Genomic DNA, 16,234 nt, shown 5'->3' on the forward strand with positions numbered 1-16,234 from the left:
AGGATTAGCGTCAAGGCCACCCTTTGCCTGCCCAATCTCAATATCACTGTGAGGCTACGGCAGGTCGGATCTTACCCTCCGTCCCCTTACCAGGAACTTTGTGAGTGGAGCGTTTATAGCTGTGTCGACGGTAGTTTTTTTATCAGCTTGCCGTACATTGAAGTATGTTTGTAGCCATGGAAACTTTTATTTATTTATTCCTTGGTGCCTTTATGACCCTGGTCATCCAAATTAGAACATCAGAACACTCGTCACATTGTCAGAGGTAACTGTGTTTGCATCACATGTGGAACAGCTACTGTGGGATAAAGAGGTGTGTGCTGTGGGATAAGGAGCTGTAATCTCCACAGTGCATTTTGTAACAGTCTGATCAGCTAATTGCCCTAATACAGCTATTTCAAAGTGACCGACAAGTCAAAGGAAACTTGATAACGGCCTGTGAGCGCGTAGGTTTGTAAATGTGAGATAGCCCTCTGTGAAAAAGTATGATCTTCGCAACGATACACACATCGTAAAAGGCACTCCTAAGTATTTGTAATCTGTCAGTGGTAAATTGAAAATGTTAAAACTGATGTATAGATCTATTTTATGGGTGTGCCCGTGTTAAAAAGGGGGGACATTGTCAATTTGTCTATGGATTTTACTCGAATCATTTATCCCAGATAGCTAATAGCTGCTCACATGCAACTTACTGAGGAGTTTTAAGCTGTTGTTAATGATCAGCTCCCTGCACTGCGATACGATACGGCTCTTTTCTGTTTGTGGGTGATTTTGCGCCGGTCCCTGCACTTGTGCCTGCAGCCTGGCGGGATGCCCTCCGGCCCCCTCGGGCCCCTCTCTTGGGCTGCGACAGGTGCGGGTGTATTTCGGGCCCTCTGGAGTTGTTGGCGGCACTTTGTGTCATGGCGGGTCGTGATGCAAGAGTGCAGAGGCGCCGTCATTAGGGCATTCCTGGGCACGGGGGGACCATCGGTCGGGAGGGGTGTGGGGGGTGAGGGTGCTGGTGCTGTCAGCTAACGAGACGCATCCGACCTCGCCCGTTTGACAGCGCCATAACCGCCTGGCCCTGCTCCCCAACGAGAGTGCCCTCTTCTATGGTTGGCTCAAGAGCCAGCGCATCAAAGGCCACTTAGTCCACATTCTCCCAGCATGCAGTGCAGACTCACCTCATACAGTAGGATTCTACATTATTTCAGATTCTACATTATATATTCTTAAAGGGAGGGTCCTCCTCTGTTCCAAAGTTGAACTGAACTACAGATGTGAGGGGCAGTGGTTTGAAAGCTGTGCCTGAAACCAGAATGTTACAGTTTCATATATGGTGAAATTCACTGCTACTGTGTCCATGTGCAGGGCTTTGCACTTAACCCGACGTGCTTTACCAAATATCCAGCCGTATAAATGTCTGCTTAAGTCGAATGAAAGGTAAGCGGATTGTAGTAAGTGAATGTGGAAACGAAAGTCAGCTGAGTGGATGACTAATGTGAGGCAATTCCTGGGGAGCTTTTCTGCGTGGTTTAATATACTTGAAATGTTTATTGGGTCAGGCACAGCCTGTTTAACTGAGCAGAGAACAAAATTCGGAAACCTGCGTTTAGGGATCGTAGTCTGGGGTAGCAGTGGATTGGTAACCATGTTCCCTGTTTTTATCCCTTTAAAGCTGGGGAAAGGGACCTGACCTGCTCACGTGACAGATTAGATCTGACAGCAAACGACTTCCACCCTAATAGGGCCTGTCTGCCCCGCAGCTAATATACCCACCTGTTTCCCAGCTCCGGCCCCCCAGGTGTTGGCCATTAAATACTTAGTTGACGCGGAGGTGTTTCTTGTATGCGTGTGTGTGTGTGTGTGTTTGGGCCAGAGTGAAGCAGACAGCCTCGTGAGAACCAGAGAGGCAGGAGCACGCACACCTCGGTGCTAATTGGGCACGTCAATGGGCGGCCCGACGTTAACTGGCTGGTAAGTGTCTTCAGAAGTGCATGAAAAAACCAATTAAGGGGGGCACTCGTGGAAGCCTCCGAGAGCCTCCCATTGTTCGAAGGTGTGGGAGCCCTTTGACCAGGAACATCCCAGATGGCGCGTGTTTTTTGCTTTTTTTTACGGCCAGAGAAGAATGTTTGAAAGCCCATTGTCGCACGCTGCTCTGATATCTTTTAAACTGGCATCTTAAGGCCTGTTGTCATTTGTATAGGTGGTGGGAGCCTCACTGCTGCACCCCTGTTTGGCAGAGTTTATAAGCTGTCTGTTAGCTTTTGTTTCCTGTAGCCTGGCACACAATGCATTTCTAAATAGGACACACAGTTGTGACTGCAGGAGACTCAACATGATCCTGTGTTGGTTGTTCATGTAATGAAGTAGTAAACATAAGAACAAATTAATAATGTAAATGCTTGACACGTGGATTAGAATTGTGCGTATATATGTATGGAAACAGTCAACAAAAATGCAACAGTTTATAGCTACACTGTTAAACTAAACCAGAGCAGCATATACTGTAAGCCATTACGGCTTATAAGCATTTTTGTACTAAATGCTTGGTTGGGCTTTTAAAGCATTTATAAATCTGCCTCGAAAGGACCATTTACTTGCTGTGTGCATACTTCACCCAAAGTAACAACCTTCCTGCTGTTCTTTTTCAAACACTTACTCTTTCGGTAAATCTTAGTACTTTCAAGCTCCAATTAGACAGCTCTGGTGTAATTAGATTAGTCTGTATATGCTACATCATAACTGGAAGACAAACTACTGATTATTTTTCAGAGTTCAGCCCCAGGCGCCGCTTCAATTACAGCCCGTGCAAATCCGCCCCAAAGCTGTCAGCCATGGTCGTTTTTACTCCACTCCAGACCTTAAAGCCGGAGGACTTTAAGAGCGCTCCTTTAAGCAATTTTGCCACCTGTCCGCGGCTGTCTATTCATCATGCACCTTACTATAAATGGGACTGAACAATGGCAAGTCCCGGAGCGGCACGGCCGGAGCTGCCGCCCCATTGGCTGGAGCCTGAGGGGGGCGGAACCATATTCGGCGCTCCCGGCCCACCTGCCTCCTGTCAGTCAGCCTGGCACAGAGTGTTCGAATGGCTCTCATTCCTTTATTTATTTTCAGTGCCAGGCGGGGCATAGCTCCCCCCCCCCAATACACACACACACACACACACACACATCGACCCCCTTCCACCTCACGGCCTCCAGTGCCCGCGTGCAGAAACAGGAACCCAGAGGTATTGTCTGATGACATTGGAGAGCAGGAGATATGCACGCTTGTGAACGTTGATTATCGGTTTGTTCCGGTGGCGATCCGAACCCGCCCCATTGTTAAAACAACCTTGTGGGTTGTTTTAGTCCTCCCCAGCACTCGCCCCTCCCAATCATTCTTGACAACGCAGAGGTATTTTGGATGGCGAGTGAGGGGAGGGGTTGATTAATTGCTACCTGCTTGTTATTTTTTGACACAACCTTTGACCACTGTAAGCTCCCTTTGAAACACTGTAAAGTCGGCTCTTATTCCCTGGGCGAGCAGGAAATAAACGCCGCAAGCGCCCGAGCATCACAGCGCAGGCTTTTTCATCAGCTGTATGTATTTCGCTTCAAGGACGGCGTCTTATTCTGGGGTTGACATGTTTGTGATTTGCCATGAGAGATCACCTCTTTGGTCGGGCTCGCTAGGGAGGTGTGGGGTAACGGATCTTAAACATTTCAGCTCCTGCTTACAGTGGTTAAACTGTCCCATGGAGCACTTGAGTAATTGTTTCATCATAGACCAGCATCAGGGCCATTTTTGATGTATGCATTTATAACCAGCCAACTGTAAAGGATGTTTGGGAACAAGTGTGTGCAATTCACCTTTACAAAACTGGCAGTGTACTACATGTAATATACTACATGGCAAACTGTGAAATGCAACATATCATAGCATAATTTAATGTAAGAAGCTGGCCAGAGGCAGATGGGTTCCCCCTCAGATCCAGGTTCTGCCCAGGGTTTCTTCCTTTTAGCCAGGGAGTTCTTCTTTGCCACTGTTGCCATAGGTTTGCTCTTTATTCCCTTTGTAAAAGGTACTGTGCAAATAAAATTTAACTGAATTGAAAATAAATTTTCTTAACGTATGAAAAAGTGTACTGTAAACAATATATGTAATTTTACAATTCTTGTTATAAAATTGTGTATATAATAATGTTGGCCATATTTTTTGAATAAGAATTTACTCATATATACATTATATTAGTTCATATTTATAATTTATTCCTTTGATTTTTAACTTAAATACTTAACTTAAAATTACTAATGTAAACATTTGTAAAAAGTATTGCAAGCTATCTTTTTAAATCTGCGATAGTGATCAGAAGTGACTCAAAGTGACTTGTGCTCTTGGCTGCTGGTGGGGTCACTGGAATAGCTGAAGTGTGTGGAGGTATGTACGTCTCCAAATGTGTAAGCGAATCTGCGGATGTCTAAACCGGACAGGATGAGTAGCACTTTGGGTGAGTCACTCGCCCATTACCTCATGTGGGCTGCCATGTGTTTTCGGTCTGTGTTTAGAAGCGCTGCAGCTACATAACGCACGCAGTCTCAGTGCGCTGGAGTGAAAGGCGCAGAGCGGGATTCCATGTGAAAGTAAACTCGGTGTTTGTCAGGATGTACCAAACATTTACAAATCTGCCTTGTAAAGGCCAGTGGCTGCGTGTGACCGCAGTGTGTCCAGCTGAAACAGTTTCCTGGGGCGCATTTTCGAATCCATTTCTGGAGGGCTTCAGATTCAGTATCTTTTCAAACTGTTGATGTTAATTGATAATTTTAGGGTAAGCTCTTTTTCAGAGATTAGCTCTAGTTGTGTTTTAAATTTATATTTCCAGTACACATATTTGGTTTTGATGCTGACCACTAATTAATAACTTGCTTTTCTTTGACAAATTGTTTTGAAAATAAAATGTGCAAAATGCTTTGCGTTACTTTAGTGGCTTTGTATTAAAGTATCAAAGAGCTCTGAGAGTGCATTAAAGCAGTGAACAAATTGCAGATGTGGACATGTATTCTTTCACAGTCAATGCATCATCTTAAATCTAGTGGAAGCATCAGTGGATTTGTGAAATTAGAACTGAATAGCATTTCAGTAATTGCTATGAGTCCCAAAATTACACATTGGCGTGAATCCATGTCCAATAAAACTGAAATTCTTCCCTGGTGGAGCTTTCAGAGAAAGACACATAAACAGCTCTCACTCCGGCTTTGTTATTTCAGGAACAATGAGGATGATGGCAGGATGTTTATGTTACGGTTAAATATACCGAGGGAGGTATATTTGTAATTTGGGTATTGTTTAGCCTGGCGTATTTAGGAATCAAGGATACAGCTTGTGTATGTCAAACCCTGATTTATTTTAGCAGGCGTGTTTACCCGTCCCGTCGGGCGGTGTCATTAACGGTGTTCGTTTTCATTGTTTTGTCATCGTGGGAAATCGAGCCGGGCCGGTAGTCCTTGGCACGGCTCAGGCTGGCGTGTCACAACCTCAGCGCTGCAGGCAAGTTCGTGTTCACGTGAAGGCTTCAGGCCCTGTTGTCTGACGCTGCTGTATCTGCAGGGCAGCAGTGGGGTGTAGTAGTAAGGAGCAGAGGTCATAACTAAAAGGTTGATGGGTCGATTCCCCACTGGGGCACTGCCATTGTACCCTTACTCTCAGAACTGCCACAGTAAATATCCAGCTGTATAAATTGACCATTTAAAATAATTACCTATGTATGTCACTTTGGGTAAGAGTGTCTACTAAATGATAATAATGGATTGGAGGGAAAATGAGTGTCTCCTTCCCACCTGCTGATGTAGAACTTTTTGCTGTAAGGATTTGTCTCTTTTGTGCCCAAAATCACATTGGGCGGTTATGGTGCTAGGGAGGGGTGGAGGGCAGGTGATCTGGTTTTGGTGGCTCTTTTTAAACAGCTGGAGCGGATCGATCCGCCACCCCACTTTGGAGTAGAGGGATCGTGCACATCCCATTCGGCGGGATTGATCCCACGGTGGGGGGGTGGAACGCTGGGATTTTAGGAGGCAAGGGATAAAGGCCTTTAAAGCCTGCCGCCAAAGTGGGGAGGAAGTGGGATTTGACAGTTTACCTGGAAAGGGTCCGACAGGAAGCGTCGTCCAGTGTGTGTGTAATCGGAGCCCATGGCCTGGTGTAGCAGTCTGGCATAGCTGTCGTAGCTCTCACCCAAGGACTCAGCTCCTCCCCCCAGTCCACAAACCACACCCCCACACCCCCAGCCCCACCCCCAATCAACAGACAAGTCACTCACCTTGACATGTGTCATGTAATTTTCTTCCTATTATTGCACACTGGTGACTTTTACCTAGGTGCAATTAGGTGCAAGCGTTTTCCCATCTAGGATAGAAAAATAAATGACATTGGAGTGACATTGCATTCAACAAAAACATATTCATGTTTTTGCGGGACACATTTATGGTGGGTGATTTGCCTGTGCACTTAGCCATGGCGTCAGGAGTATGCCTCCATTGCTTTTTTCTTTGCATCTAATACCCCTGTCTATGAATACCACTCTGTTTGTGGGGTGAGGAGTCTTTCAGCACAGTGACAAGAGGCAAAATTGCTCTGCAGTGAATGAAGTGCAGTCCTGAGCCTATTTCTGATGTGGAGCCAAGTCAATGACAGAGAGAGCTGTAACACTCTGCTCTTAAATAATTCTTGGTTCCTGTGGCTGACAAGGTCAAATCAAACAATGGACCCAGACTATGTATGTATGATGAGACGAAAAAAGAGCAAAATCCAGACGTATCCTTTTTTAACAGGGCATATCCATTTGCCACTGTCAAGGAGGGGACAGTGGTGGCTGGAAATAGATACTAAACAGTTCTTAATAGTAGTAAAGAGCAAAAAAATAGTTCTTTTGAAGTTTGCCCACCAGTGAACTGTGCTGCATTTTGACAGTTTCCCAGCATTCATATGAAAATATGGAATGTGTTAAAGCCACTGCTTTAATGCTGTAGAGCAGTGGTTCTCCAATTTAGGTGTGTAAGATCTAGAGTGTGTGTAACTATGAATGCTCCTTTGAATACCTTAACAGCTCAGCTATAGGTGAGGGTGTGTGCATTGATGCTGGGGTGTCCAGAAGTTTAAAATTAATTTGTTTAATCAAATTAATGGGCTATTATGGATCCCATCAAGGGTTTCCCATAAATTCAAGAGGTCAAAAACAGTTTAGGAGCTGCTTTATAAAGAAGAGTATTTCATCACTGAAAAAATACAATATGTGCTATGGATCTGTGCTTGTGATCACCAATTTGAAGTGGGGAAAAATAATGTCCGTCCTGTGGGAAACAGGGCACACAGAAAGATTGTATGAATGTGACTTTGCATAATTGCATAATGTGCAAGTATATCTCAAAGTCTCAGAGTGTCTTGAGTGCCAGCACTGTGGGCAGTGCATGAGTTGGCACAGTTGGCATGCCAACCATGCAGAGCATGCCCATGGTGACCCCGATGACAGACCGATGTAGTACCTAGGACTGGATCAAAGGGTAGAGGGGATGGAGGCAACGGGTTGGGGGGGTAGAACCTAAATTAACCCAGTGCAGTAAAGCCCGTTAATCCACGCCCTTTTTTAAAAAAAATACCCCTCTTGCAGATGTAAATGCAGTTAAAAAGGCCCTATTGCCCTTGTAAACAAGAGGCTTCTTCTAATCTTCACGATGGGGTGGGTCACAGGGGTCGTGGGGGGTGGTTATTTAAGGAGTCCCAAGTTCACCTTGACATCTCTGCTGACAGGAAGAGGGGATGGCGGATCTCCTTTCCTCACCCTGTGATTAGTTTTCAGAGCAGCTGCCAGCGAGTGGCTTTACTGCGAGAGTGGCAGTCTGTTTTAGAGCAGAGACCGGCCAATGCTGCCGGGATCTTACAGAGAGAGAGACGGTGTTAAAGAGAGAGACGGAGAAAGAGAATGAGAGAGAGCATGGGAACTGGTGAGGTGAGAAGATGAGAGAGAGAGAGAGAGAGAGAGAGAGAGAGAGAGAGAGAAAGGACAGGAGAAACAGCATGTGGGAGAGGGAGAGAACATAAGAAGGAGAGAAAGATGTAGCGAAAGGGGAAGAAGAGGAGACAGAGTACATGAGAGAAGAAGAATAGAGAGAGAAAGAAAAGGAGTGGGAGCATATAAGTGGGCACTGTGAAGTACAGCCAGGGAGAAAAGGAGAAAAAGGGAGAGAGAAAGACAGAAAATGAAAGAGGGAGAGCATGAGAAAGAGAGAGAATGACACGGTGAGAAGGGCAGCCAGGGAGAGGGTGAGAGGCAGAGGAATACAGTACAAGCCGTTGGCCATCTGGTATACACATAACGTCTCGTCTTGACCAAAGGGCCTGCCGCTACCTGATCCCTCCTCCCTCTGTTCCAGCACCAGAAGCACACTCACATCCTAAACTTGTTAGCATCTTGTTGGTGGAACTCCCCCGGCCAAGTTTTGTACCCCCTTCCGGAAGAATTGCCTTAGAGGGGTTATATTCATCTGCAAATTCAGGATGAGCGAAATTTAAAATATTAATCAATGAAGTATTGTGTTTTTATTAGTAATTCATAGAATGAATACAACAATACAACAATAGTTTTCATTCTCAAGTTTTATATTTTGACAATACAGAAAAACAGTTCAGATCCAAGTTCTGAATTTTTGTAGTTCAGGTTACAGTCTAATCTCTGGTTCTCAGTAAGCCAACAGTTAGCATAGCTTTTATTTGCACAGTTGCTATTTTACCATTCCCCTTTGTCACGTGCTTGATTTCAAATGTAATAAAACCCAGTCAAGATGAATCACTGTGATTCGACCCTAGCTTGTATATATTTTCATTTTTGGAGCACAGATTGCTTTAGGGGAAGAATTCGAGTCTGCTGGGGTTGTATTTTTGGCTGTATGGAATTAAATCACTAAATAATGCATATACTAAATAAGGCAATGAGTATTTAGTTTCACTTTTCAGAATTCCATTCATGCTGTATGAATAAATCTTCTCTACTAGCACATGGACATTGACTTGCTAAATGCCAAAACAAATGTAAGTTCAACTTTTACAAATAAATGCATGACCATTGATATTTAAAAATGAAATTAACTGAACCTCAACAGAGCTTTGAGTACAATTACAGCTGGGTTTCTTTTCATGGTAAAATAGCAGCAAATATGTTAACATTGAGAGCTGTGCTATTTGATAATCTATGGCACCTCTACAAAGCACTGTGTCATTTGGATTTTAAATGCCATGAGGTATAGGAATGTTGATCTGGGTTTTGATTTAGGGATTTAGAACATTCTTAGGAGATGAACTTGTATAAAAAGACACATAGAATGTATAAGCACAAATATAATGTAGTATGTATAAATACAAATTGAAAGTAGAGTGTAGAAACACAAATGGAATGTTGATTATTATCGAATGTTGATTATTAAGCAGAAACGGGTAAGATGAGCTTTATTCTAACAGGTTTACAGTCTGTCCCTACCTGAATCAAGGTGTATACACATATGGTTACAATTTCTCCTCTTTAGTTCTTTTGATGTATGGGGAGCTGTTCTCTCTCCCCGGAGTGTGCCTTACTGTGATAAGGCTCTCCTCTCCACTGTAGGACATTGCTCACTTTTCTGAGGGGCTTAATAAGAGAATCATTGGCCTGCAATCAAAACCCATTTTCAGCACTGCCAGAACGTGCTGTTCTGCCCCCCAAAAGAGGCTGCAACTCCTTGAGTGATGCATGTATTCAGCATTCCTTGTAACCCTAGAATCCCGTCCATTTGTATGGTATGGTCCGGTGGCCCAGCGCTAGTACTTGGGAGGCCCAGTCCACTTTCAGTTTCTCTGCTCAGTTGTCCGAAGTCCCCTGGTTTTTGATGGCGACCACATGTTTTCCATCGATCAACTTCAGGCCACTGGCTCGCTCAACCAAGAGCACAACGACCAAGGCTGGGTGTTAGTGCACCTGTGCATTCTGTTTGAAAGGTTTGAAATTAGCACCTTCACACCCTACTTGAGCTTGCTGAAATGCTTCCTTTCATCCAATTCAGAAAAATGGTGCATGTTAAGGGAATATATAAGATACCGTATGGAAGCCTGAGAGACAACCAGAAGAAGGTTTGGAGACTGTAGATATAAGTTACTCTTGCGCCGTCTTTATGAGAAAAGAGGTAACAGATGACAATGTCATGGAAACAGTTTTTGGTTGAGCACCTCTCATTTTGATAAACTGAGCTTCAGTGTCCAGGATGTTTTTCTGACCATCAAAAAACTGGCAATGCAGGCTTTTAAGAATGCAAGATTTTCTGTATATTGTTATTGTTTGGCTGTTTAGACTTCCTCTCACTTTTAACCCATTTCCATTGCTTCCTGCAAATGCTGTCCAAAGCCAGAACTCCCGGTGGGTTGTATCGTTTACCACTGTTCTGTTCCAACATTCGTTATAATGGTGATCCATGCGTGTTTGTACATTTTTAGTATGTATTGAGCTAGTACCTTGTCCTTGGGTTGAAACCAATTAACACAAACATCTCCACCATATTTTCCTTCTCAGATGGGAGGAAGAGTGAGTAGTTGTCCAGATGGTATTCTATGTTGGCAACTACTAGCAATTCAACAGGCCTCAAGTTTAAATTTGAGATGCCAGATGTTATGTAAATGAATCTCCTTGTGTGGCAGACATTCCAATTACATGTCCATGCAAATATTTAAAACCCCAAACAACTGTCCGAACAAACAAAGCTTGTTGGCTTATGCAACCCACAAAACAAAAGCTCCATTGTTGAGTCCATTGAGCTAACTCATCCATCTTTAACATTAAGCATGCATCACAATCACTTCTTACCAGTAATCAGTTTCCTACTCTGTGACCTCACTGGCAATCCAGCAAAGACTGATTTTGCCATTGAATTTAAAATACTTTTTTCAGAACCAAGATTTGTTTCCAGCAACAGTAAATGCTGTATAAGCAGTACCTGTATACAAAATATTTCAGTTCATTCCAGTTTCAGTCAGTTGTCAGTTATGTTTTTTGTTTTTATATTGATCTCTAGAAATGATATATGCCATTGGCAATATATGTCATCTATGATTATTGACATCATGCTATAAATCAGGCGCTATCGCTTACAATAGCTTTGTTAGAGACGCACCTCAGGAAATAGTTCTCATATAAATAACTGCTGAATGAAAGGAGAGTGGGAAGGAGACTTTGTAGAAAAAAAACTTTTATTTTAATTTTTGCAGGCAGTTGTCCAAAGAGAACATTTTTTGAGATAAACCTGGGATAATATTGTGCTTCCTGGTAGAAATGACGGTTGTGAGGTATGTAATGGATTCTTTTGGGACCTATGTGTCAAGAACGAGGTCACACACCCGAAACTTACTGGCAGGATAGGAAGGCTTTTGACAATTTCCGAAAACTTAGACATCTTGGAGAATGGGGGCTGAAGTGGGCCCTCTGGCCTCTGTTTGTCGGAACATCAAACCTGAGTTCATGTTTTAGTGGTGGAAATAATTGCTGGTTCAGTTTGGGTTAAAACAGATGACAAAATCGACATGGGAAATTCTGCATTTTAATCCTAATCAAAATAAGTTTTTTTTTTTTTTTAATCAGACTTATCGGTCATATCTGGGGTGCTCCAGCTCCAGCTCCAGTAATTGGAAGTTATGCATGAAATATAATAGACTCAGAATTGCTTCACTCACAATGATACTGTTCCAGATTAGCTAATCACAGCCTGATCATTGCCCAAACTTACTGTGGGTGCGGTTGGCCTTGCAGTGGTGGTGTGACCAAAGGCGTTCCCAAAGTTTCTTGTTTATTGAATGAATGCATTGTTTGTTGCGGTCTCTCATTGGCTACTTCTAACATGTGACAGTGTTCTCCTCAGATTCTCTGGAACCTTGAAGAAGCACGGTGTCCACAGGTGTTTTTTCCCTTCTGCTCAAACACTGAACTTCCTTATTCCTCTAATCGTTGACTTTATTCAATGAATCATTCACCTGAGTGTTTGCGGTTTAAAGACTGCTGGAACAGCTGTCAGAGGCAAGAATCAACTAATCCTGGCTCACAGATGTCTCCAAAATCCTGGCCAGTAACAAAATGTGGACTCACAATGAATTACTTTCCATAGTGCAATGCCTGTTATTTTTATGCATAGATTAATGTTATTTTTGATTAACTCTCAAGGAAAAAACAGACCTGCCATTTTCCATTGCTTGATTAGGGAGAAGGTTACTGTTTGGGTGTAGACCAAAATCATATTAAAATATGTTACAGTCCCCATAACTTTCAGATTTCTGTACTCCTTGGCACCAATGATACTGTTTGGCTTTGAAGCTGCTGTAAAGCACTTGGCCTCCATTGCTTTCAAAAGGAATTAGTCTGCCCATACAACAACCTCCTTCTCAGTCCAGGCCTACTCAACCAAGAGCACATAACTGTTGGAAAGATTGTAATGTGTCAAAAAGGAGCTGAATTTGAAAAGGTGTAAATCTCAGCATTAAACGATGACAGACTCAAGACCCTATAGAGACACATGAATAGGCCCAACGTCTATTTCCTGTCCACTCAGAGACAGAATCATTTCCATAGAGAAGCATGCCAAGCCTAAACAGACATTGATTCACCAAGACTCTCGTCAAACATAAAGACACCAATACACAGGAAGTCGGTTTTGGCATTGCTCGCATTGTGGACTTCCATTACCTGAAGGCTTTTTTGTCTGAGGTGGAGGTGGGGGTGTTATAGCTTTAGGAACTGTATTTTTCATGTAATGCACTGGAGCATTGTGTTTGCCTAATTGCAATTGCGCAAGAGTGGTTATATATATAAAAAATAAGACATACCTGTTGTTAACCTGGTCCACATCATCAAGGTAATTGGATAATAGGTGTTTACTCCGACACGATCCCCGGCTTACATGGGTTGTAATACGAGCGTGTGGCCCTCCACCCCCCAAGGGGCACACTTTGGTGTTGTCTGTGTCCCCTGCTCGCTCCAGACTTCCTGTGGGCATCCGAGCGCGCCGTTCCAACCAACCCACAGGGAGCAGGCCTAATGTTAACAGGACTGGGAAAGTTGCCAACAACAACACATTGTATTGAAATAGAAAGCAAGGGAAAAAAAGAAACTTTTTTTTTTTTCAGTGGCCAAGTGGAAGCACCAGTAGTTGGAATTGCAGTAGCTTGTTTCCAAGGGTCATGTATCACCCTTGGAGTTTGGTCTAATTGGGGGAACCAAAAATACAGGCCAAAGCGGACTCTGCTGTTCTGAAAATGGCATTATGCCACCGTAAAAGTACATGTTGTGAACGGAGGTCTCTTTCATGTGAGTAAATTGTTAAAAACTACAGAAATACTGCACTGCAGAAATTACACCCTCCACCCCCCCACCACCCCCTCCACATTGTTGTGATGGTAAGAAGGCCTGTTCAGAAACATGGATCTACATTCATATTTCTGAAATGGTGTTGAGGATTTGGACTGTCTGCTTTGCATCAATATTATTGGGAAGGAAGGCAGAACCTTGAGTGTGTTCTGCTGGAAGGAAGACTGTGTGCATTTCTCTTCCAAGAGGAAATGTTAGTCAGTGCCTATCCTGCTAAAACCACAACAATAAACTGGGGTCAAAAAATGTGATCCACCATCAAGACTTTGATTGATTAAGTTATTTTCTTGGAAGACTTCATTTGTTTCTAAGCCTTAATGCATTTATGTTTGTTTTGTTGTGGTTACATATTGCAAATCAGCCTCTTGTCTCCATGTCAGGTTTTAAGCAAAATTTTGCAGACATAATTTCTCAGACTAATTAATTAGGATTCTTGGTAACACTTAAATGCTCTCTTAACAGCATTCCATGTCTTTGTGACTAGCTATATGATTAATATCATGTATATAATGAAAGCTTTGTATTGAAAAATGTAGACATTCTTCTTTAGTTTCATTGAATCACTGCAAAAGACACGTGTCCCATTTGCAACTTGTATCTACAAAATGTTGTGAAAATCACATCTAGAAACAGTGGCTGACAGAGCACATGGGTTACATGGTTTTTATGCATGAGGGACATCTCCTTCTCAAATACTTGGCCCTTTCCTGAGAAAGGAGATGAGCTCTGTAAAATATATTCGAATGTGTGGAATTTTGAGAAGGTTCCAGAATATTTTGAACCTCTGGAGGGCTTGAGATGCAGTGTTCTACCATTACGATATTGGCAGACCTCAGCTCCTTTTGTGCATCAAAACGGCTACCCTCGTAAGCCTCGTCTCCATGAGCAAAGGGATAACATCAACGGCGACCGCTTGGTTTTGACTCTGCCCTCCTATTGGGGCCTCCTCTGGGCTGTTCAGGAGACTACTGCGGCAGAAGGAAGCACAGGCTCCCGGTCTCTTTCTGGAGCCAGTGGAGCAGCGGGAACGATCATGTTCCGCTCTTTAACGGGCCCTATTTAAAAGACAGCAGGGTCTAAGAAAACTGTGAGCGTTTAAGCTGGCAGTCAAAAATAATGGGCCCAGACTTCATTTCTCTCACTTCTGGTGCCAGATCAGGCCTCAGCATTTGGGAACCATTTGACCTTAATGACATGTTGAAGAGGGACACAAGGACAGTGTGACCCCAATGGACATATTTATGTTATTTACCCTTTTTTCACCTATCAGACACTGTTATCCACAGTGATTTACAGCACGATTTATAGTTTATGGATCATCCATTGATACATCTTTGCATTTGCTGAAGCAATTCTGGTTAAGTACCTCATTCAAACACACAACAACAGTGCACTCCCAGAGAATCAAACCTGCAGCCTTTGGGTGTGAAGGCCTACCCCACACAACATACAAGCCCTTGCCCCAAAGCAAAATATTAAAGTTGTACGAATGAGACTGAAATCAGAAAGTTCCCTCTTGTTTCAAGATGATGGAATGTTTGTGACTGACTGCATTTGTAGAAATAGTGGTTATTTCTGCTTTGAAAAGCAGTTTGGGAATTACAAACCCTGAAACTTATTCATAGTAAAATTTACATCAAAAAGGACAATTGAGTCTCGTTCCTTTTAAAGCATGGCCGATATATTGCAGCAATGAGGGGCTAAGCTTTGTGTTAATGGAGCCTTAGCATTCCCGAAAGCTTCTTAACAATAAGGACTTTCACAGATGTTAGATATGAAATTGCATTACATAGACAAGGTACACTTTTACCCCATGCTCACAGCAGGTACTGATTTCATAAATCAGCCGTGGGACTCAGCTTATGATTTTCCCTTTGAAATAAAATTGCCTTTTCATATGAAACAATAATGTCAAGACCCAATGACGTGCGGAGTCATTTTATAAAGGACTGCATCTCAAAAAATGGCCCTGGTGAAATGTAGACTTATTAATATTAAGTTTAAAAGTGGAATTGTGTAATGTTTCCTTTGCAAATGGAACCAATGAGGTCTCATTTTGTGGGATGTGGAAAGATAGAGCTCCTGGGAATACATTTCTGTCTGCAGTTGATTCAGTACATTTTCCATCTAGTTTCAGTCTCATTTCTTTGTTGTCATCGGTTGTTTTCATTCCTAGTTTTTTTGTTTTTTTTAAGTTTAAATGTCATCAAAAATGTGGGTATTCTTGCTTGTGGTATCTATAAAAGAATATATGGCAGTGAGTGAACTAGCAGCTGTATCACCATTCAGCCTAGCTCTTAAAAAATATATATAAAAATTTAAAAATATGTTTAATATTTTTAAAAGGATACATTTGATACTTAATAGCAAGTGGTGGATATTTGCTTTATATCTGCTCTATGTGTGCTGAGGCAAACATGTAATGGTTGCAACAGAACCCATACTTTTCTGACCATACACAAATTTCAGTTGACAGTGCTTTTCAGACGAGACCGGGGCCTGTGGCCGGTCACGTGTGGTCGGTCACGTGTGGTCAAGCTTTGAGGCCTTTGTGTCTGTGTGACATGGAAATGATAAGGATCTCCCGCAAGCCTGTCCACTGGTCGTGACGGTATTTTTACCCGCTGATGCATTGTAGCGAGCATGCCTGTGGGACATAACGCTACCGGGGAAGTGTTTTGTTTCTGCTGTGGACAAGACCAAAAAAAGAGCCTCCTCTGTGCCGCGTCCTTTCCAGGAACGTTGCGGTGGTGAGGCGGAAAAAAGAGGGTTTGGAATAGCGTCGCCCGCCGACACCAAAGGCTGCTGCCGATCCGAGAGGGGGCGGATCAATTACAA

At 43.1% G+C, this 16,234-nt stretch overlaps 1 protein-coding gene across 1 annotated transcript in view; it reads left to right on the forward strand.

Annotated features, from left to right (window-relative positions):
* The window catches only part of col13a1 (collagen, type XIII, alpha 1), a 109,909-nt gene that overhangs the window by 8,177 nt on the left and 85,498 nt on the right, over positions 1-16,234 (forward strand). The window lies entirely within an intron of this gene.

The sequence above is a fragment of the Megalops cyprinoides genome, chromosome 15, assembly GCF_013368585.1.
Source record: "Megalops cyprinoides isolate fMegCyp1 chromosome 15, fMegCyp1.pri, whole genome shotgun sequence".
Lineage (NCBI taxonomy): Eukaryota > Metazoa > Chordata > Actinopteri > Elopiformes > Megalopidae > Megalops > Megalops cyprinoides.